The sequence below is a fragment of the Perca flavescens genome, unplaced genomic scaffold, assembly GCF_004354835.1.
Source record: "Perca flavescens isolate YP-PL-M2 unplaced genomic scaffold, PFLA_1.0 EPR50_1.1_unplaced_scaf_56, whole genome shotgun sequence".
Classification (NCBI taxonomy): domain Eukaryota; kingdom Metazoa; phylum Chordata; class Actinopteri; order Perciformes; family Percidae; genus Perca; species Perca flavescens.
The window spans coordinates 1-23,007 of record NW_021166709.1 but is presented as its reverse complement, the minus strand read 5'-3'; the positions used below and the strand labels follow the sequence as shown (position 1 = coordinate 23,007).

The following is a 23,007-nucleotide window of genomic DNA, read 5'->3' as shown; positions in this document are numbered from 1 at the left end:
CTTATTAAAGTTAAATGAAGGGGACGAATGATTCATATAAAATGTTTTGGGGGTTTACACGTCTGTCTGGCCTCACGTGACATTAAACTTGTAGTAACAGAAAATAGATGCCAAATGCCAAAGAAACAGTTCTTTTACTTGGAATATGTTCTGACAAGGAAATAAATGAATCTGTTACTGAGTGTAGGAGGATTGTCTTAGTGAGTGTCAGGAGTTGACCAGGAGTAGAAGTGCTCGTCTCCACACATAAGACCCTGAGAAACATCCAGAACAAACCAAGACTATACTTTCAGGGATCATTTCTTTAGTTGTTGACTTGAGAAATGTGTTTCTAAAGAGTTTGGTCTCGCTGCCCACGATGAAGAGTTGAGATGTTTCCTTCAGAGCAGGAAACTGGTGGGAAGACTTTGTTTCTTCTCCACTGTTGAAGACTGGTCAGAGAAACTCTGAAGGAGGAAACATGATCTGAGTGGAGCTTGTTGTTTCTAAAACCAAAATTTAAGTAGTAAAGTTGTTTTCCAAATAGGAAAGTTTCTTACTTTCTTTTTGCAGTTTGGTTGACTCTGGCTTAGCTGATGTTTTCAGAGCAAATGTCAGAATTGTCTGTGTTAATACTGTACAGTATTCTATGTGAATTTTCTAATTTATTGGGGTTAAAGTTTCAGCATTGAGGCTGGGTCCTTTTCAAATCCATCAGACCAAGTACATAACATTTCCTTTGTTTAGTGTAGGGAAACCTTGAAGGTGTTGTATCTGCCTGTGTTTAGACTGGAGCTTCCTCGTGACAGCAGGGGTTTAATGGGAAAACTGAAGGCAGCCAAATGGTTTCTGCTCTCTGTTTTTGGTTAATTTCTAAGTAAACGTACTTTCCGCTTTTATTTCGTTTGCCATTTCCCTTCTTATTTTATCACCACTTTGAAGCGGTCCAGTTGGTCAGTTATGACAGAAGACAAACAACTTCTCTCCTTTAAATTGGTTTATTAATGCTGGAACAATAATAGAACTTGTATACAAGGAGTAAAGCAAAAGGATTACATGACATAAATGTGGGCCATCCTACTTCACCTTGGAGCTCCGTAGAATGGCTCTTTCTTTGGTTTAACAGAAAGTTCTCATCCCCCTCAGGGGTGTTGCCTCTTCCTATTGGTGGGCTTTTACTCCTGGTGAAGTCCTGAATTTAACAAAGACACTTTTCCTCCTGATGGTGAATGAGTGTCGTGGAGACTTTGACTTATTAAAGTTAAATGAAGGGGACGAATGATTCATATAAAATGTTTTGGGGGTTTACACGTCTGTCTGGCCTCACGTGACATTAAACTTGTAGTAACAGAAAATACAAGCCAAATGCCAAAGAAACAGTTCTTTTACTTGGAATATGTTCTGACAAGGAAATAAATGAATCTGTTACTGAGTGTAGGAGGAGTGTCTTAGTGAGTGTCAGGAGTTGACCAGGAGTAGAAGTGCTCGTCTCCACACATAAGACCCTGAGAAACATCCAGAACAAACCAAGACTATACTTTCAGGGATCATTTCTTTAGTTGTTGACTTGAGAAATGTGTTTCTAAAGAGTTTGGTCTCGCTGCCCACGATGAAGAGTTGAGATGTTTCCTTCAGAGCAGGAAACTGGTGGGAAGACTTTGTTTCTTCTCCACTGTTGAAGACTGGTCAGAGAAACTCTGAAGGAGGAAACATGATCTGAGTGGAGCTTGTTGTTTCTAAAACCAAAATTTAAGTAGTAAAGTTGTTTTCCAAATAGGAAAGTTTCTTACTTTCTTTTTGCAGTTTGGTTGACTCTGGCTTAGCTGATGTTTTCAGAGCAAATGTCAGAATTGTCTGTGTTAATACTGTACAGTATTCTATGTGAATTTTCTAATTTATTGGGGTTAAAGTTTCAGCATTGAGGCTGGGTCCTTTTCCGTCCATCAGACCAAGAACATAACATTTCCTTTGTTTAGTGTAGGGAAACCTTGAAGGTGTTGTATCTGCCTGTATTTAGACTGGAGCTTCCTCGTGACCGCAGGGGTTTAATGGGAAAACTGAAGGCAGCCAAATGGTTTCTGCTCTCTGTTTTTTGGTTAATTTCTAAGTAAACGTACTTTCCGCTTTATTTCGTTTGCCATTTCCTTCTTATTTTATCACCACTTTGAAGCGGTCCAGTTGGTCAGTTATGACAGAAGACAAACAACTTCTCTCCTTTAAGGTGGTTTATTAATGCTGGAACAATAATAGAACTTGTATACAAGGAGTAAAGCAAAAGGATTACATGACATAAATGTGGGCCATCCTACTTCACCTTGGAGCTCCGTAGAATGGCTCTTTCTTTGGTTTAACAGAAAGTTCTCATCCCCCTCAGGGGTGTTGCCTCTTCCTATTGGTGGGCTTTTACTCCTGGTGAAGTCCTGAATTTAACAAAGACACTTTTCCTCCTGATGGTGAATGAGTGTCGTGGAGACTTTGACTTATTAAAGTTAAATGAAGGGGACGAATGATTCATATAAAATGTTTTGGGGGTTTACACGTCTGTCTGGCCTCACGTGACATTAAACTTGTAGTAACAGAAAATAGATGCCAAATGCCAAAGAAACAGTTCTTTTACTTGGAATATGTTCTGACAAGGAAATAAATGAATCTGTTACTGAGTGTAGGAGGATTGTCTTAGTGAGTGTCAGGAGTTGACCAGGAGTAGAAGTGCTCGTCTCCACACATAAGACCCTGAGAAACATCCAGAAGAAACCAAGACTATACTTTCAGGGATCATTTCTTTAGTTGTTGACTTGAGAAATGTGTTTCTAAAGAGTTTGGTCTCGCTGCCCACGATGAAGAGTTGAGATGTTTCCTTCAGAGCAGGAAACTGGTGGGAAGACTTTGTTTCTTCTCCACTGTTGAAGACTGGTCAGAGGAACTCTGAAGGAGGAAACATGATCTGAGTGGAGCTTGTTGTTTCTAAATCCAAAATTTAAGTAGTAAAGTTGTTTTCCAAATAGGAAAATTTCTTACTTTCTTTTTGCAGTTTGGTTGACTCTGGCTTAGCTGATGTTTTCAGAGCAAATGTCAGAATTGTCTGTGTTAATACTGTACAGTATTCTATGTGAAGTTTCTAATTTATTGGGGTTAAAGTTTCAGCATTGAGGCTGGGTCCTTTTCCGTCCATCAGACCAAGAACAAGACATTTCCTTTGTTTAGTGTAGGGAAACCTTGAAGGTGTTGTATCTGCCTGTATTTAGACTGGAGCTTCCTCGTGACCGCAGGGGTTTAATGGGAAAACTGAAGGCAGCCAAATGGTTTCTGCTCTCTGTTTTTTGGTTAATTTCTAAGTAAACGTACTTTCCGCTTTATTTCGTTTGCCATTTCCCTTCTTATTTTATCACCACTTTGAAGCGGTCCAGTTGGTCAGTTATGACAGAAGACAAACAAATTCTCTCCTTTAAGGTGGTTTATTAATGCTGGAACAATAATAGAACTTGTATACAAGGAGTAAAGCAAAAGGATTACATGACATAAATGTGGGCCATCCTACTTCACCTTGGAGCTCCGTAGAATGGCTCTTTCTTTGGTTTAACAGAAAGTTCTCATCCCCTCAGGGGTGTTGCCTCTTCCTATTGGTGGGCTTTTACTCCTGGTGAAGTCCTGAATTTAACAAAGACACTTTTCCTCCTGATGGTGAATGAGTGTCGTGGAGACTTTGACTTATTAAAGTTAAATGAAGGGGACGAATGATTCATATAAAATGTTTTGGGGGTTTACACGTCTGTCTGGCCTCACGTGACATTAAACTTGTAGTAACAGAAAATACAAGCCAAATGCCAAAGAAACAGTTCTTTTACTTGGAATATGTTCTGACAAGGAAATAAATGAATCTGTTACTGAGTGTAGGAGGAGTGTCTTAGTGAGTGTCAGGAGTTGACCAGGAGTAGAAGTGCTCGTCTCCACACATAAGACCCTGAGAAACATCCAGAACAAACCAAGACTATACTTTCAGGGATCATTTCTTTAGTTGTTGACTTGAGAAATGTGTTTCTAAAGAGTTTGGTCTCACTGCCCACGATGAGGAGTTGAGATGTTTCCTTCAGAGCAGGAAACTGGTGGGAAGAATTTGTTTCTTCTCCACTGTTGAAGACTGGTCAGAGAGACTCTGAAGGAGGAAACATGAACTGAGTGGAGCCTGTTGTGTCTAAAACCAAAATTTAAGTAGTAAAGTTGTTTTTCAAATAGGAAAGTGTTTTACTTTCTTTTTGCAGTTTGGTTGACTCTGGCTCAGCTGATGTTTTCAGAGCAAATGTCAGAATTGTCTGTGTTAATACTGTACAGTATTCTATGTGAAGTTTCTAATTTATTTGGGTTAAAGTTTCAGCATTGAGGCCGGGTCCTTTTCCGTCCATCAGACCAAGAACAAGACATTTCCTTTGTTTAGTGTAGGGAAACCTTGAAGGTGTTGTATCTGCCTGTGTTTAGACTGGAGCTTCCTTGTGACAGCAGGGGTTTAATGGGAAAACTGAAGGCAGCCAAATGGTTTCTGCTCTCTGTTTTTTGGTTAATTTGTAAGTAAACGTACTTTCCGCTTTATTTCGTTTGCCATTTCCCTTCTTATTTTATCACCACTTTGAAGCGGTCCAGTTGGTCAGTTATGACAGAAGACAAACAACTTCTCTCCTTTAAGGTGGTTTATTAATGCTGGAACAATAATATAACTTGTATACAAGGCGTAAAGCAAAAGGATAACATGACTCTTCCTATTGGTGGGCTTTTACTCCTGGTGAAGTCCTGAATTTAACAAAGACACTTTTCCTCCTGATGGTGAATGAGTGTCGTGGAGACTTTGACTTATTAAAGTTAAATGAAGGGGACGAATGATTCATATAAAATGTTTTGGGGGTTTACACGTCTGTCTGGCCTCACGTGACATTAAACTTGTAGTAACAGAAAATAGATGCCAAATGCCAAAGAAACAGTTCTTTTACTTGGAATATGTTCTGACAAGGAAATAAATGAATCTGTTACTGAGTGTAGGAGGATTGTCTTAGTGAGTGTCAGGAGTTGACCAGGAGTAGAAGTGCTCGTCTCCACACATAAGACCCTGAGAAACATCCAGAACAAACCAAGACTATACTTTCAGGGATCATTTCTTTAGTTGTTGACTTGAGAAATGTGTTTCTAAAGAGTTTGGTCTCGCTGCCCACGATGAAGGGTTGAGATGTTTCCTTCAGAGCAGGAAACTGGTGGGAAGACTTTGTTTCTTCTCCACTGTTGAAGACTGTTCAGAGTTTCTCAGAGAGACTCTGAAGGAGAAAACATGATCTGAGTGGTGCTTGTTGTGTAGCTGTAAAAACTAAATTTGAAGTCATGTGAACTTTAGTTTTCTAGCAACCCAAATTGAAAATTTGCATGCTCTACAATTCTACATGTTACTTCAATTTGTTGCAGCATGATCCCCTGTAAATAGGCTATAAGGAGGATAAAGTTTACAACTGAACCACAGTTTATGATTAACATGTAGTTAATCAGAAATCACTTAGAAAGTGATGGCAGCTTCCAGGCTTGTGTTTTGATTTTAAATGTTTCTCACTTCTCACTTTGTTTCTCTTTTCACAGAAGAACAACAAGTAGATTGTATTTAGGTTCTTATGCTATGTTCACACCGCAGGTCATAATGCTTAATTCAGATTTTTTGCTCGGATCCAATTTTATTTGTTTGGCTGTTGACGTTACCTTTTTAAAATGTGGCCGATATCAGATTCCTGTGTGAACTGTTTGCGGTTTCGAACTGACCTGTGTGTGCAAAAGACCAATAACAATGACATCAGTCGCAGCACGCTGTTGCACTAAAGCCATAATGAGCGCATACACTTTGCTTCTCTCATCTACACGGACGCAGCAGTTCCCATTTAGGAGATGCGCCCGAGATGCCGCAGCAACATCGCCACCCGGTCAAGACGCATTTATTACTTTGCCGCATCCCAATCAGCTCCTGCTGGCGTGCGCCAGGTAAATCCGCCGTTATAATAGCAATCCGCCATGGAACAAGAGCGCCTGCTCTTAAAGGGAATGTGAGATGACGCTCTGATTGGTTTATTTCACGTTACGCCCAAACGACACCTAGCTACTTCAGACCAACCCATTTTAGATTTGCGTCGGAAGAGTCATTTATCCCGCCGGTATCATAGCAACAGCGCCCGAGATCCGCCCACTTTTCGGAGTTTCTCAGAGAGACTCTGAAGGAGGAAACATGATCTGAGTGGAGCTTGTTGTGTCTGAAACCAAGATTTTATTGGGAAAGTTGCTTTCTTAATAGTAAAGTTCCTTACTTTCTTATTACATTACATGACACAAATGTGGGCCATCCTACTTCACCCTGGAGCTCAGTAGAATGGACCCTTTCTTTGGTCTAACAGAAAGTTCTCATCCCCCGCAGGGGTGCTGTCTCTTCCTATTGGTGGGCTTTTTCTCCCAAGGCCTGTACTATGAAGCAAGATCAACATGTCCTGGACTTCTTTTAGTAATCCGGCTTCACTAACCCTAACAACTGCGGTCCCGGATAACCGATGTCACGAAGGTGGTTATCAACTAGTTCAATCAACCCAGGTTTGTCCAATCTAGAGACGCGCGCGTTCGCATAAAAGAGGTGGTGTTTGCACATCATAAACAATGGCAAACATCTACCAGAGCCGCACTTTATATATAAGAAGAGCAAATTATAATTCTACATAAATATGAAGGACACAGACACGGTTTTACAGGCAAAACGCAATACAGTCGGCGCTTCCTAAAACAGGAAGGAAAGCTGGCAAAAAAAAGAATAGCCGACGCTGTAGATGTTTAAATCACAACTCCAATATCACTTCCCCATCAATCAGGACCATCTGGCCATAATTACACTTGTGCTTTCCATAAACTGCCATTGCTTTAGCCTATTATTTCAGTTGCAACCCTGGCAGTAGGAAGTGATCGTGAGAGCAAATAAACAATATAAAAACATAATTCAAACCGATGTGCGCATTGGTGACACACGGCTCAAGAAGCCGATATGTAATTCCCTCCTATTAAAATATATAGGCTATATTTCATAAAAACACCCATGTTAACGGGGTTGTTGGTCTCTAAATGTTTTAACTTTTATGAGCACACCTCTCTCTCTCTCTCTCTCCGTGCACCGAGCTCTTCCTGATCTTCTAAGAACAGCGACGCCGTTATCAATCGAGCATTGATTAGTAGTAGTAGGCGGTGCTTTTAGACGGGTTGATCTCTAATCTCCACCATAACCTGCTCCCGACCAGGGTAGGTGTTCAGCATGAGTTACCACGGCGATTAAACCCGGGAACAAGTGATCCACCGTCGTGATACAGACTACCCTGGGCTGAACCTGAGGTTACCTCGTTAACGCCAAATCTTGTTTCGTAGTACAGGCCTCTGGGGAAGTCCTGAATTTAACAAAGCACTTTTCCTCCTGATGGTGAATGAGTGCCGTGGAGACTTTGACTTATTAAAGTTAAATGAAGGGGACGAATGATTCATATAAAATGTTTTGGGGGTTTACACGTCTGTCTGGCCTCACGTGACATTAAACTTGTAGTAACAGAAAATAGATGCCAAATGCCAAAGAAACAGTTCTTTTACTTGGAATATGTTCTGACAAGGAAATAAATTAATCTGTTACTGAGTGTAGGAGGATTGTCTTAGTGAGTGTCAGGAGTTGACCAGGAGTAGAAGTGCTCGTCTCCACACATAAGACCCTGAGAAACATCCAGAACAAACCAAGACTATACTTTCAGGGATTATTTCTTTAGTTGTTGACTTGAGAAATGTGTTTCTAAAGAGTTTGGTCTTGCTGCCCACAATGAAGAGTTGAGATGTTTCCTTCAGAGCAGGAAACTGGTGGGAAGACTTTGTTTCTTCTCCACTGTTGAAGACTGGTCAGAGTTTCTCATAGAGACTCTGAAGGAGGAAATGTGATCTGAGTAAAGCTTTCTAGTTGCAAGACTTTTTTCTAAATTACAGAATTTTTGAGCTCTGACTTTGCAATGTCTTTTAAATAACGAAAAATTAATTGTGCAGGAAGCTGTCAATCACAATGAAATACTTCTTAACATCTGGTTACCAGCAGGAACGTTTCCTGGTATTTCTGTATTATTTCATGTGTTGATGTGGTAACTGTTCCAGTTGTTGTTGGTGCTGATGAAAGTTTGAGCCTGACTGTTACAGTACAGTTCTGTTTGCTAATAACATCTCTAGTGTTCACATTTCTCAGAGCATTGAGGCTTGAGACCACAACCTGATCTTGCATTGCCGGACCTTTCTCCACGGCGCTGTGGAGTAAGGCCTGCCTACACCACAGATGGATTCTGTGATAGGAGAAAAAAAAACGCTCAAGGTTGTTTGCATTTCTTTAAACCAATCACAATCGTCTTGGGTGGCGCTAAACTCAGAAAACGTCACATACAATGTTAAAGGTGCCCCGCCACACGTATTATTACTTTGTGGTGATGTCTGAAGTTCTAGCATGGACTCTGTAACATTTTTTGTGGAAAAAATTCCTTGGTTACCTTGTTTCAAGCCAATGTAGCGTGCTATAAAAAGCCGGCAGGGAGACTCAACTCAATTTCTGCCGTGCAGTTCTCATTAATATTCAACAAGCTAAGCTGTTTGAATCTGATTGGTTAACAGCTAGCCAATGAGAGCCTGGCTATCAGCATCCTTTAACCAGCCCAACTGGGCAAGCTCATGAATAGTAATGAGCTCAGGCAACATGATGTCAGACTGACCAGCTTTTGTAATTGGTCTGATTTCTCTGCTTATTTCTTTCCAGTGGCTAGAGCTGACAGAGGAGGTAGCAGTTCATTTTCACATTCACTACATAACACAAACACATATGGACCTAACATATTTCAAAAAATGGTTTTGTATGGCAGGGCACCTTTAAAGGAAGTTAACTGTTCACACATTACAGTAATGTGAGCTATTTAAATTAGCTGGATACATGTAATTTGTTCTCAACAGTGTATCGCCATGTGGACTGTGTCTACAGCAATCCGACCAATCAGTCCCAAAACGTCCCAGTTAGAGAGTACATGCGGTAAACATATTCTTTGTAAATCTTTACAATCATACCCCGAAAGAACCATGAAATTAACACCCGCCCACCCGCCAAATTGGGGTGAATTTTGCAATTGGCGGGTAACGCTGTCAATCTACCTGCCACTTTGGCGGGTAGGCAATGAGAATTGAGTGATTCAGATGCGTAACTATGGTTTAGCAGGGTACGCGGTTGCTTACGGGCCTGGTCCAATCAGGGGCCCACATCACTAGAAGACATTGATTGACAGCCGGGGCTCCCTATCGTGCAGCCACTGACCAAGCGGGAGGGAGAACGGGTCAAATTAATTTCCTTGTTTATGTTATGAAGACGAGACGTGTGTGACTCGAACATCTCACATTTACCAACAAAACGTACAGTGTGTCTTAAATCCACCAGCAGTTTTCATATTATACCAACATCATCATCCTGAGCCTTTTTGGTAAGGTTCCTAGCCCAGAGTAATTAATTAATAGTACTAATTATTATTCTTCCCAAAACAAGTTTCCTTTTTAATTTATTTTTTTATTTTTAAGAACTATACAAAAAAAGTTGCAACTTTTTTGCAACAACTCATGTGTTATGGTTCACATTCACCAGTGTTTTTGTTGTTGTGGTACGCGTAGGCTACTCCTGATTTTGTCAGTCCTCTCATCTCTTATATGCAGTGGCATAACGAGCCAACACCGGACCCCTATGCAGTATTATCAAGGCGGGACCCCCTACTACAGCACGTGATGATGGCACAATGTCCATTAGAAGGCTACCATGAATAGGACAGGACAGGATCCTAGAGACACAGCAAGTCCTGTTTTTCACCCTTTATGAGGCAAAAAAAAAAAACTGGCTGGTAAAAATCCACCTGCCTGGTGGTCAAAAAAGTTAACTTCATGCCCTGGAAACAAGCATGTCTTTCTGCGTCTTTGTCTGCAGTAGTGTTCTCTGTTCTCGGCTGCCGGCTGGTGCTATCTGCGGCGCAGGTTTTGGCTTTTCAAAATAAAAGCTTGCGTCTGGTCAGCTATGTTCTAGTACGGTGTTTTGGATGTTTTTGAACGAAACAGTACAGCAATCGTGCTAATGAATACAATCATTTTTTCAGCAGACAACAGTTACACCACTAGTAAAGCAGTTTTGTGTTTATATGTGCAAGTGGAAGTTATTCAGTTTGGGAAATCCCACAGTCTCTAAGCTACAGGTCTGACTGACTAAATAGGGAGGGACCCATCTGCTAGCGATAGGGGCCGAGACTGAGAGAGCTACATGGAGCTACATGGATAAATATGCACCAAACGAGGCACTTTGAAATTTTGCTCTTCTCATGAATACAAAAGTTGGGAGACCCTCTCCTGTAGACCAAATAAAAATTGAATGACCCTCCCATCAGCAAAGAATAAAAACACATGACCCTCCCATATTTTTTTCTCCGTGGTCCATTCCATAAATACCGAAAGATCCCTAAATGAATATGTCACTGAGAGTAGGAGTGTCTTAGTGAGTGTCAGGAGTTGACCAGGAGTAGAAGTGCTCGTCTCCACACATAAGGCCCTGAGAAACATCCAGAACAAACCAAGACTATACTTTCAGGGATCATTTCTTTAGTTGTTGACCTGAGAAATGTGTTTCTAAGGAGTTTGGTCTTACTGCCCACGATGAAGAGTTGAGAAGGTTCCTTCAGAGCAGGAGACTGGTGGGAAGACTTGGTGTTTTCTCCACTTTTGAAGACTGTTGAGAAAACATGATCTGAGTGGAGCCTGTTGTGTCTAAAACCAAAATTTAAGCAGTAAAGTTGTTTTCCAAATAGGATAGTTTCTTACTTTCTTTTTGCAGTTTGGTTGACTCCGGCTCAGCTGATGTTTTCAGAGCAATTGTCTGTGTTAATACTGTACAGTATTCTATGTGAAGTTTCTAATTTATTGGGGTTAAAGTTTCAGCATTGAGGCCGGGTCCTTTTCCGTCCATCAGACCAAGAACATGACATTTCCTTTGTGTAGTGTAGGGAAACCTTGAAGGTGTTGTATCTGTCTGTATTTAGACTGGAGCTTCCTCGTGACAGCAGGGGTTTAATGGGAAAACTGAAGGCAGCCAAATGGTCTCTGCTCTGTCTTTTGGTTAATTTGTAAGTAAACGTACTTTCCGCTTCATTTCGTTTGCCATTTCCCTTCTTATTTTATCACCACTTTGAAGCGGTCCAGTTGTTCAGTTATGACAGAAGACAAACAACTTGTCTCCTTTAAGGTGGTTTATTAATGCTGGAACAATAATATAACTTGTATACAAGGAGTAAAGCAAAAGGATTACATGACATAAATGTGGGCCATCCTACTTCACCTTGGAGCTCCGTAGAATGGCTCTTTCTTTGGTTTAACAGAAAGTTCTCATCCCCCTCAGGGGTGTTGCCTCTTCCTATTGGTGGGCTTTTACTCCTGGTGAAGTCCTGAATTTAACAAAGACACTTTTCCTCCTGATGGTGAATGAGTGCCGTGGAGACTTTGACTTATTAAAGTTAAATGAAGGGGACAAATGATTCATATAAAATGTTTTGGGGGTTTAAACGTCTGTCTGGCCTCACGTGACATAAAACCTGTAGTAACAGAAAATAGATGCCAAATGCCAAAGAAACAGTTCTTTTACTTGGAATATGTTCTGACAAGGAAATAAATGAATCTGTTACTGAGAGTAGGAGGAGTGTCTTAGTGAGTGTCAGGAGTTGACCAGGAGTAGAAGTGCTCGTCTCCACACATAAGACCCTGAGAAACATCCAGAACAAACCAAGACTATACTTTCAGGGATCATTTCTTTAGTTGTTGACTTGCGAAATGTGTTTCTAAAGAGTTTGGTCTCGCTGCCCACGATGAAGAGTTGAGATGTTTCCTTCAGAGCAGGAAACTGGTGGGAAGACTTTGGTTGTTCTCCACTGTTGAAGACTGTTCAGAGTTTCTCAGAGACCTTTTGAAGGAGGAAACATAATCTGAGTGGAGCTTGTTGTATAGCTGTAAAAACTAACATTTCAATTGTGTAAGTCTCAAGCTACAGTTTTCTAGCAAAATAAATTTTAAATCTACATGCTCTACAATTCCAAGTTTTTTCAAATTGTTACAGTATGATGCATTCTAAATACGCAGTTAGAAGAATAGCATCCACAACTGAACCACAGTTTAAGAAGAAGTTGTTAATTAGAAGAAAAATTCAATTTATTGACGTTCATTTAGAAAGTGATGGTGGCTTCCAGGCTTGTGTTTTGATTTGAAATGTTTCTCACTTTGATTCTCTTTTCACAGAAGAGCAACAAGTAGATTGTATTTAGGTTGTTAGGCTACGTTCACACCGCAAGTCTTAATGCTTAGTTTGGATTTTTTGCTCAGATCAGATTTTTTTTGATTGGCTGTTGAAGTTACTTTTTTAAAATGTGGCTTATATCAGATACCAGTGTGAACTGTTTGCGGTTTTGAACTGACCCGTGTGTGCAGAAGACCAATAACAATGACATCAGACGCAGCACGGTGTTGAACTAAAGTTAGGGAGATGGTGCATGGGGCTTTGAAGAAGCCAGTCTTTTGACCTTAGGTGCATCTCACTTCTCTCTTTCGATAGCTCCTGCTCCTCTGTGGAACCGGAAGATGTTCTGGCCCTCCTTCATGAAGGCCGTCTCAAAGCCCTTATTTCTACCCCGAGGAGCTAGGATGCACCAGAGCAGCCTTCCTGAAAGCAATATTTTGTTTTCCCCACTATGGCCACGCCAAGACCCGCCCTTCAATAACTACTATTGGATAGGCGTCCATGCTTACGCAAGGTAACGTAACCTGATTTGTTCAGGTCCTATCCCCTGACCAATCGGCTATCCTAACCTTAACCACTCGAGGTTAAATTCCTAACCCCAACCGATGACCACGCCAATGGGTCTTGGCGTGACCATAGTGGGATTCGTAATTTTGCTTTCTGGAAGCCATGCAGCTGAACGATGCCAACTCTGGTCATACAGCTGACACTTCACGAGGACGCTTCAGAGGAAAGGAGGTCTTATCTTTCTAAAAGTCTTTTCTACTTCTCCACTGTTGGAAGATGTGGTCCAAGTGGACTGTGTGTATTGTTTAAAGAACAAGACTTTAAACTAAGGTCCTCACATTATGGTTGATTAACTGATATCTGCCCTTGGTCCAGTTGGTCAGTTAGGACAGAAGACAAACAACTTCTCTCCTTTAAGGTGGTTTATTAATCCTGGAATAATAATAGAACTTGTATACAAAGAATAAAGCAAAAGGATAACATGACATAAATGTAGGCCATCCTACTTCACCCTGGAGCTCAGTAGAATGGACCCTTTCTTTGGTTTAACAGAAAGTTCTCATCCCCCGGGGGTGTTGTCTCTTCCTATTGGTGGGCTTTTACTTCCAAGGCCTGTACTACCAATCCAGATCAACATGTCCCGGACTTCTTTCAGTTACCTGTCTTCACCTAACCTAACAACCACGGTCCCAAGATAAGCTGTGTCACGACGCTGGTTATCAACTAGTTCAATCAACCCAGGGTTTCCCAATCCAGCGATACGAGCGTTCACATAAAAGAGGTGGTGTTTGCACATCATAACCAATGGCAAACATCTACCAGAGTCTCATATTTTATATAAGAAGAGCAAACTATAATTCTACATAAATATGAAGAACACAGACACGGTTTTACAGGCAAAACGCAATACAGTCGCTGCTTCCTAAAACAGGAAGGAGAGCTGGCAAAGAAAGCCGACGCTGTAAATGCGTAAATCACAACTCTCATAAATATCACTTCCCCATCAGTCAGGCACAAGATCTGGCCATAATTACACTTGTGCTTTCCATAAACTGCCGTTGCTTTAGCCTATTATTTCAGTTGCAACCCTGGCAGTGGTAAGCGATCGTCAGAGAAAATAAACAATATAAAAACATAATTCAAACCGATGTGCGCATTGGCAACACACGGCTCAACAAGCCGACAAACGTAATTCCCTGCGCTGAACATCTATATCTTTCATAAAGATACCCATCAGGGAATGTAAACGGGGTTGTCGGTCTCTAAATGTTTTAACTTTTATGAGCCCACCTCTCTCTCTCGCGCACCGAGCCACGCCTGATCTTCTAAGTATTGATTGGTCAGCAGGCGATGCTTTTACACCGTTGATCTCTAATCTCCAACATAACCTGCTCCCGACCAGGGTAGGTGTTCAGCATGAGTTACCACGGCGATTGAATCCGGTAACAAGTGATCCACTGTCGTGATACAGAAAACTCTGGGCTGAACCTGACATTAAACCTGTAGTAACAGAAAATAGATGCCAAATGCCAAAGAAAAAGCTCTTTTACTTGGAATATGTTCTGACAAGGAAATAAATGAATCTGTTACTGAGAGTAGTAGGAGTGTCTTAGTGAGTGTCAGGAGTTGACCAGGAGTAGAAGTGCTCGTCTCCACACATAAGACCCTGAGAAACATTCAGAACAAACCAAGACTATACTTTCAGGGATCATTTCTTTAGTTGTGGACTTGAGAAATGTCTTTCTAAAGAGTTTGGTCTCGCTGCCCACAATGAAGAGTTGAGATGTTTCTTTCAGAGCAGGAAAGTGGTGGGAAGACTTTGTTTTTTCTCCACTGTTGAAGACTGTTCAAAGTTTCTCAGAGAGACTCTGAAGGAGGATACATGATCTGAGTGGAGCTTGCTGTGTAGCTGTAAAACTAATTTTGAACTAATGTAGTTGTTGAACTTTAGTTTTCTATCAACACAAGTTGTAAATGTGCTTAATAAGTTGCTTAATAAAACAGGCTTTCCTCACAAACAAAGATACATGTGTCATTAGTATGAGGAAAAAAATTTGATTTTAACTGTTTTGGGCTCGAGTCGGGTTCAGACATAAATATCTTAATGTTGGGCTCGGGCTGGGTTTGGTTACTGCTCTTTTAGGTGCCGGCCAAACTCGGACAGAAAAATGCGGCCTGATCCGCCCTCCAAGACTGTATGGCTGCAGCCTGGAGCATCCCATGTCATGCCATCCCGCCTGGTGCCGACCCCGAGCTTCTACTTTTCAAAATAAAAGCTTGCTTCTGGAATGACATACTTTAAAATACTTTACTATTTTAATACTTTATTTTTTTTAAAGACACTGATGTGTACCTTAAGGAAAATCACATGGTTGCAATCAAATGGTTGCAGAGTCTGCAACCATAAATTGCTCTATAATGTGGTGTCGTATGTAGCGATGGTGTAATGCTACGTGGAGAGGAATCCGCCGACACTGTTTCTTGATTATAAAGGTTTATTCACATCCAAGAAATCAGCATCATGTACAAGCCCTGCAGAGCTCGGAGAGGACCTGTTTTCCCAATTCTCTGATGGTCACTCTGGCTTTCTTTGTTCGAACAAGGTATATATTCTATAACATATGTAACATAGATGGGGAGGAACAATACTTTGACCAATGGCTACAAGCCAACTGGCCTTGTCTCGAGGCCCCACTGATAAGCATGACAGATGTTTTCCAGAGAGGTGTCTTCTGAAAGTAGGCTAAAGTTCATCACTTCTAGCTACATATAGATAGTTCAGATATGGCCTAAATACAAGTTATAGAATGATCAGAATAAAGTAGGATGTTAATATACCTCAGTAACGTTAGCTAATTTGCTAACAAACCAACGCTGATGCAGGTTTCATCAAATGTACGTTAACATCAGGGACACAACAATAACATCCAGAAATCAGCAAACTATATGTATGGCTAAAATTGTTACTTTAACAGTTTAAAAATGTCTCAATTGATTGCAACAAACGTGGTCACGAACTTACGCCATATGGCGTCGATTTCGGTGGGGACGGTGGGGGAGGTTATTCGCTGCGTACCTATACCAGATTTCGTCATGAGTCATTTTGTACCCACCACTTTTTGAAAATCTTTAGCTCAATTTAGTTAAAAAAAAAAAAAAAGAGTCCATAACACATATAATTCTTGAGCAAAAGATGCCAAGAAATTCACAACAATCTCTATCGCCACAGGGCAGGCACAGACACAGCCGCTCTGCTGCTGAGCAACACTGCCTGTCGGGACATTCTGCTTAACGTGAAAAAGCTTAATGTGGTTTAATGTACCTCAACAACGATCAATGATCACCAAATTTCTCATGGCCATATCTTATACTGAACACTTAAGCCTGTCAAAAGAACTAAACCGAAATATATGGCATATAATATGGCGAGGAAAAAGCTTGTAGCCTACCCAAAATGATCAATGATTACCAAATTTCTCTGTCATATTGCTCCTCATAACCACTGATGCCCTGCTGAAAATGTGAAGCAGAAACGCGTCAGATGTCAGATAACGTCCATAATAATTGGGCTTTGGGTTTGATTTTTTGACAGTTTTCAGTGGTTATGAGAAGCAATATAAAAGAGAAATTTGGTAATCATTGATCATTGTTTATACATTAAACCACATTTTTATTCATTAGTTAGCTACAGGACAGCATCTTTCAAACATGACCCTGCGAAAGAGAAACAAATAAATAATGCGTCATTGTACCCAGCACTTCTGGAAATGTACTTCCAAATCTGCGTCTCTGTCCCCAGCACATTTCAAACCAAACTGACGCCCATGAACTTACCCGTATCTCCAGCTGGAAAATAATTCGATTTCATATTTTTGACCCTCTGAACTTACCGTTGGACGTGCCTCGGCATGAGACGGGACGGCTTGACATGAGACGCTCCAGGATGCAGCCATACCCGCCTCCCGCACTCTAATCACAAACGGGTTATGAGATGCAGCCATAGGGTCCTATCTTGCACTCAGCGCAATTGCCTCTGTACACCGATGCATGTTTCATTCCTATTTCGCACCCAACCTACAGCGGACTTTTCCCTCCACAGACGCACGTTGATGAATTAGGGAATGTATTTGCGCCTCCGGGGCGGTACAGAAAAGAAGAGGCGTGTTCAGGCGCAAACATTCCCTGGTGCTATTTTGCAGTTTCAGTGATGATGGAGACACCTGGAGGCGTGATTGGAAGGAACGGCCTCCCTGATCTAAAGCAGAGTGGTTGTTTGTTGTTGGATTTCTGTGCTAGTCATGGATTGTCTATAACGAACACCATGTTCGAACATAGGGATGCTCATAAGTGTACCTGGTACCAGAGCACCCTAGGCCAAAGGTCAATGATCGATTTTATAATCGTTTCATCTGATCTGAGGACGTATGTTTTGGACACTCGGGTGAAGAGAGGGGCAGAGCTGTCAACCGATCACCATCTGGTGGTGAGTTGGGTCAGGGGGTGGGGGAAGACTCTGGACAGACCTGGTAAGCCCAAACGTGTAGTGCGGGTAAATTGGGAACGTCTGGAGGAGGCCCCTGTCCGACAGATTTTCAACTCACACCTCCGGCGGAGCTTTTCGTGCATCCCTGTGGAGGCTGGGGGCATTGAACCCGAGTGGACAATGTTCAAAGTTTCCATTGCTGAAGCTGCGGCGAGGAGCTGTGGTCTTAGGGTCTTAGGTGCCTCAAGGGGCGGTAACCCACGAACACCATGGTGGACACCGGTGGTCAGGGAAGCCGTCCGACTGAAGAAGGAGTCTTTCCGGGATATGTTATCCCAGAGGACTCCGGAGTCAGTAGCAGCGTACCGAAGGGCACGAAGGGCTGCAGCCTCTGCCGTGAAAGAGGCAAAGCAGCGGTTGTGGGAGAAGTTTGGAGAAGACATGGAGAAGGACTTTTGGTCGGCACCAAAGTGCTTCTGGAAAACTGTTCGCCACCTCAGGAGGGGGAAGGGGAACCATCCAAGCTGTGTACAGTAAGGATGGGACACTGTTGACCTCAACTGAGGAGGTAATAGGGCGGTGGTGGAAGGAGCACTTTGAGGAACTCCTGAATCCGACTAATACGCCCTCTATGTTAGAGGCAGAGCTGGAGGATAACGGGGGATTGTCGTTGATTTCCCAGGCGGAAGTCACTGATGTAGTCAAACAACTCCACAGTGGCAAAGCCCCGGGGATTGATGAGATCCGTCCAGAAATGCTCAAGGCTCTGGATGTGGAGGGGCTGTCCTGGTTGACACGACTCTTCAACATTGCGTGGAAGTCTGGAACAGTGCCAAAGGAGTGGCAGACTGGGGTGGTGGTTCCCCTTTTAAAAAGGGGGACCAGAGGGTGTGTGCCAATTACAGGGGTATCACACTTCTCAGCCTCCCTGGTAAAGTCTACTCCAAGGTGCTGGAAAGGAGGGTTCGGCCGATAGTCGAACCTCGGGTTGAGGAGGAACAATGCGGATTCCGTCCTGGTCGTGGAACAACGGACCACCTCTTCACTCTCGCAAGGATCCTGGAGGGAGCCTGGGAGTATGCCCAACCGGTCTACATGTGTTTTGTGGATTTGGAGAAGGCGTATGACCGGGTCCCCGGGAGATACTGTGGGAGGTGCTGCGGGAGTATGGGGTGAGGGGGTCTCTACTCAGGGCCATCCAATCTCTGTACGACCAAAGTGAGAGCTGTGTCCGGGTTCTCGGCAGTAAGTCGGACTCGTTTCAGGTGAGGGTTGGCCTCCGCCAGGGCTGCGCTTTGTCACCAATCCTGTTTGTAATATTTATGGACAGGATATCGAGGCGTAGTCGGGGTGGGGAGGGGTTGCAGTTCGGTGGGCTGGGGATCTCATCGCTGCTCTTTGCAGATGATGTGGTCCTGATGGCATCATCGGCCTGTGACCTTCAGCACTCACTGGATCGGTTCGCAACCCGAGTGTGAAGCGGTTGGGACGAGGATCAGCACCTCTAAATCGGAGGCCATGGTTCTCAGCAGGAAACCGATGGAATGCCTTCTCCAGGTAGGGAATGAGTCCTTACCCCAAGTGAAGGAGTTCAAGTACCTTGGGATTTTGTTCGCGAGTGAGGGGACAATGGAGCGGGAGATTGGTCGGAGAATCGGCGCAGCGGGTGCGGTATTACATTCAATCTATCGCACCGTTGTGACGAAAAGAGAGCTGAGCCAGAAGGCAAAGCTCTTGATCTACTGGTCAGTTTTCATTCCTACCCTCACCTATGGTCATGAAGGCTGGGTCATGACCGAAAGAACGAGATCCAAGGTACAAGCGGCCAAAATGGGTTTCCTCAGGAGGGTGGCTGGCGTCTCCCTTAGACATAGGGTGAGAAGCTCAGTCATCCGTGAGGAGCTCGGAGTAGAGCCGCTGCTCCTTCGCGTCGAAAGGAGCCAGTTGAGGTGGTTCGGGCATCTGGTAAGGATGCCCCCTGGGCGCCTCCCTAGGGAGGTGTTCCAGGCACGTCCAGCTGGGAGGAGGCCTCGGGGAAGACCCAGGACTAGGTGGAGGGATTATATCTCCAACCTGGCCTGGGAACGCTCGGGATCCCCAGTCGGAGCTGGTTAATGTTGCTCGGGAAAGGGAAGTTTGGGGTCCCCTGCTGGAGCTGCTCCCCCCGCGACCCGACACCGGATAAGCGGACGAAGATGGATGGATGGATGGAGAAAACAATTCCGCCACAGACCAGGAAAAACCTGGTCTAAAGTCAGTGGCGCATTATTCAGATGCTATTTTAGGGGCGATGCTTGGCTACTTCAGACCAACCCATTTCAGATTTGCGTCGGAAGAGTCATTCATCCCGCCATTATATAGCAACAGTGCCCGAGATCGCCCACAAAGCTACTTATGTTTCACGTTTGATACTTGCGTTTCAGATTGTTAAAATAGTGCTCGTAGTGTTAATGCTGCTGTCAGCCTGTCTGTCTCTGATGACGCTGTGAGTGTAGGAGGAGTGTCTTAGTGAGTGTCAGGAGTTGACCAGGAGTAGAAGTGCTCGTCTCCACATAAGACCCTGAGAAACATCCAGAACAAACCAAGACTATACTTTCAGGGATCATTTCTTTAGTTGTGGACTTGAGAAATGTGTTTCTAAAGAGTTTGGTCTCGCTGCCCACGATGAAGAGTTGAGATGTTTCCTTCAGAGCAGGAAACTGGTGGGAAGATTTTGTTTCTTCTCCACTGTTGAAGACTGTTCAGAGTTTCTCAGAGAGACTGTGAAGGAGGAAACATGATCTGAGTGTGGCTTGTTGTGAAATCTATTTGAACCCAGGTATCTTGAACTGTCGTTTTCTAGCAAAACAAATTTGAAATTTGCATGCTCTAAAATTCTATGTTTCTTCAAATTTTTGGTTTTAAATGTTTCTCACTTTGGTTCTCTTTTCACACAAGAACAACAAGTAGATTGTGTTTAGGTTCTTAGGCTACATTCACACCGCAAGTCTTAATGCTTAGTTTGGATTTTTTGCTCAGATCTGATTTTTTTTTGTTTGGCTGTTGACGTTACCTTTTTAAAATGTGGCCGATATCAGATTCCAGTGTGAACTGTTTGCGGTTTCGAACTGACCTGTGTGTGCAAAAGACCAATAACAATCATTCAGCACGCTGTTGCACTAAAGCCATAATGTAGCACGTGCACAACGCTGCATACACTTTGCTTCTCTCATCTACACGGACGCAGCAGTTCCCATTTAGGAGATGCGCCCGAGATGCCTAGCAACATCGCCACCCGGTCAAGACGCATTTATTACTTTGCCGCATCCCGAACAGCTCCTGCTGGCGTGCGCCAGGTAAATCCGCCGTTATAATAGCAATCCGCCATGGAACAAGAGCGCCTGCTCTTAAAGGGAATGTGAGATGACGCTCTGATTGGTTTATTTCACGTTACGCCCAAACGACACCTAGCTACTTCAGACCAACCCATTTTAGATTTGCGTCGGAAGATTCATTTATCCCGCCGGTATCATAGCAACAGCGCCCGAGATCCGCCCACTTTTTGGAGTTTTCTCAGAGACTCTGAAGGAGGAAACATGATCTGAGTGGAGCTTGTTGTGTCTGAAACCAAGATTTTATTGGGAAAGTTGCTTTCGTAATAGTAAAGTTCCTCAGCTGATGATTTCTGAGCAAATGTCAGAATTGTCTCAGTGTTAATACTGTACAGTATTCCATGTGAACTTTCTAGTTTATTGGGCTTAAAGTTTTAGTATTGAGGCCGGGTCCTTTTCCATTTCCCCTCATATTTTATCACCACTTTGAAGCGGTCCAGTTGGTCAGTTAGGACAGAAGACAAACAACTTCTCTCCTTTAAGGTGGTTTATTAATGCTGGAATAATAATAGAACTTGTATACAAGGAATAAAGCAAAAGGATTACATGACACAAATGTGGGCCATCCTACTTCACCCTGGAGCTCAGTAGAATGGACCCTTTCTTTGGTCTAACAGAAAGTTCTCATCCCCCGCAGGGGTGCTGTCTCTTCCTATTGGTGGGCTTTTTCTCCCAAGGCCTGTACTATGAAGCAAGATCAACGTGTCCTGGACTTCTTTTAGTAATCCGGCTTCACTAACCCTAACAGCTGCGGTCCCGGATAACCGATGTCACGAAGGTGGTTATCAACTAGTTCAATCAACCCAGGTTTGTCCAATCTAGAGGCAGCGCTGCTCACAAAAAGAGGTGGTGTTTGCACATCATAAACAATGGCAAACATCTACCAGACCCGCTTGCGTTATATATATGAAGAGGAAATTATAATTCTACATAAATATGAAGGACACAGACACGGTTTTACAGGCAAAACGCAATACAGTCGCCGCTTCCTAAAACAGGAAGGAAAGCTGGCAAAAAAGAGAATAGCCGACGCTGTAGATGTTTAAATCACAACTCCAATATCACTTCCCCATCAATCAGGACCATCTGGCCATAATTACACTTGTGCTTTCCATAAACTGCCATTGCTTTAGCCTATTATTTCAGTTGCAACCCTGGCAGTAGGAAGTGATCGTGAGAGCAAATAAACAATATAAAACATAATTCAAACCCGATGTGCGCATTGGTGACATACGACTCAAGAAGTTTATATGTAATTCCCTCCTATTAAAATATATAGGCTATATTTCATAAAACACCCATGTTAACGGGGGTTGTTGGTCTCTAAATGTTTTAACTTTTATGAGCGCACCTCTCTCTCTCTCTCTCTCCGTGCACCGAGCTCTTCCTGATCTTCTAAGAACAGCGACCGTTATCAATCGAGCATTGATTAGTAGTAGTAGGCGGCGCTTTTAGGCAGGTTGATCTCTAATCTCCACCATAACCTGCTCCCGACCAGGGTAGGTGTTCAGCATGAGTTACCACGGCGATTAAACCGGTAACAAGTGATCCACCGTCGTGATACAGACTACCCTGGGCTGAACCTGAGGTTACCTCGTTAACGCCAAATCTTGTTTAGTAGTACAGGCCTCTGGGAAGTCCTGAATTTAACAAAGCACTTTTCCTCCTGATGGTGAATGAGTGCCGTGGAGACTTTGACTTATTAAAGTTAAATGAAGGGGACGAATGATTCATATAAAATGTTTTGGGGTTTACACGTCTGTCTGGCCTCACGTGACATTAAACTTGTAGTAACAGAAAATAGATGCCAAAATGCCAAAGAAACAGTTCTTTTACTTGGAATATGTTCTGACAAGGAAATAAATGAATCTGTTACTGAGTGTAGGAGGATTGTCTTAGTGAGTGTCAGGAGTTGAACAGGAGAAGTGCTCGTCTCCACACATAAGACCCTGAGAAACATCCAGAACAAACCAAGACTATACTTTCAGGGATCATTTCTTTAGTTGTTGACTTGAGAAATGTGTTTCTAAAGAGTTTGGTCTCGCTGCCCACGATGAAGAGTTGAGATGTTTCCTTCAGAGTAGGAAACTGGTGGGAAGACTTTGTTTCTTCTCCACTGTTGAAGACTGGTCAGAGAAACTCTGAAGGAGGAAACATGATCTGAGTGGAGCTTGTTGTTTCTAAAACCAAAATTTAAGTAGTAAAGTTGTTTTCCAAAGGGAAAGTTCTTACTCTCTTTTGCAGTTTGGTTGACTCTGGCTTAGCTGATGTTTTCAGAGCAAATGTCAGAATTGTCTGTGTTA

At 42.9% G+C, this 23,007-nt stretch overlaps 5 non-coding genes and 6 pseudogenes across 5 annotated transcripts; all 11 read left to right on the top strand.

Annotated features, from left to right (window-relative positions):
* The first annotated feature begins 277 nt into the window (after positions 1 to 277).
* LOC114552030 (uncharacterized) lies at positions 278 to 474 on the top strand (annotated as a pseudogene).
* Positions 475 to 1,507: 1,033 nt separating this feature from the next.
* LOC114552029 (uncharacterized) lies at positions 1,508 to 1,704 on the top strand (annotated as a pseudogene).
* A 1,031-nt stretch (positions 1,705 to 2,735) lies between these two features.
* Positions 2,736 to 2,932, top strand: LOC114552032 (uncharacterized; annotated as a pseudogene).
* Positions 2,933 to 3,963: 1,031 nt separating this feature from the next.
* LOC114552035 (uncharacterized) lies at positions 3,964 to 4,160 on the top strand (annotated as a pseudogene).
* A 937-nt stretch (positions 4,161 to 5,097) lies between these two features.
* On the top strand, positions 5,098 to 5,304 carry LOC114552028 (small nucleolar RNA U3). Its single transcript, XR_003692087.1, has one exon. It is a non-coding gene; the product is annotated as a small nucleolar RNA U3 (small nucleolar RNA).
* Positions 5,305 to 7,750: 2,446 nt separating this feature from the next.
* Positions 7,751 to 7,957, top strand: LOC114552037 (small nucleolar RNA U3). The gene has a single exon (XR_003692090.1). It is a non-coding gene; the product is annotated as a small nucleolar RNA U3 (small nucleolar RNA).
* A 2,678-nt stretch (positions 7,958 to 10,635) lies between these two features.
* LOC114552040 (uncharacterized) lies at positions 10,636 to 10,816 on the top strand (annotated as a pseudogene).
* Positions 10,817 to 11,837: 1,021 nt separating this feature from the next.
* On the top strand, positions 11,838 to 12,044 carry LOC114552042 (small nucleolar RNA U3). The gene has a single exon (XR_003692093.1). It is a non-coding gene; the product is annotated as a small nucleolar RNA U3 (small nucleolar RNA).
* Positions 12,045 to 14,539: 2,495 nt separating this feature from the next.
* LOC114552033 (small nucleolar RNA U3) lies at positions 14,540 to 14,746 on the top strand. The gene has a single exon (XR_003692088.1). It is a non-coding gene; the product is annotated as a small nucleolar RNA U3 (small nucleolar RNA).
* Positions 14,747 to 19,916: 5,170 nt separating this feature from the next.
* On the top strand, positions 19,917 to 20,123 carry LOC114552043 (small nucleolar RNA U3). The gene has a single exon (XR_003692094.1). It is a non-coding gene; the product is annotated as a small nucleolar RNA U3 (small nucleolar RNA).
* Positions 20,124 to 22,676: 2,553 nt separating this feature from the next.
* On the top strand, positions 22,677 to 22,873 carry LOC114552036 (uncharacterized; annotated as a pseudogene).
* The last annotated feature ends 134 nt before the right edge of the window (positions 22,874 to 23,007 follow it).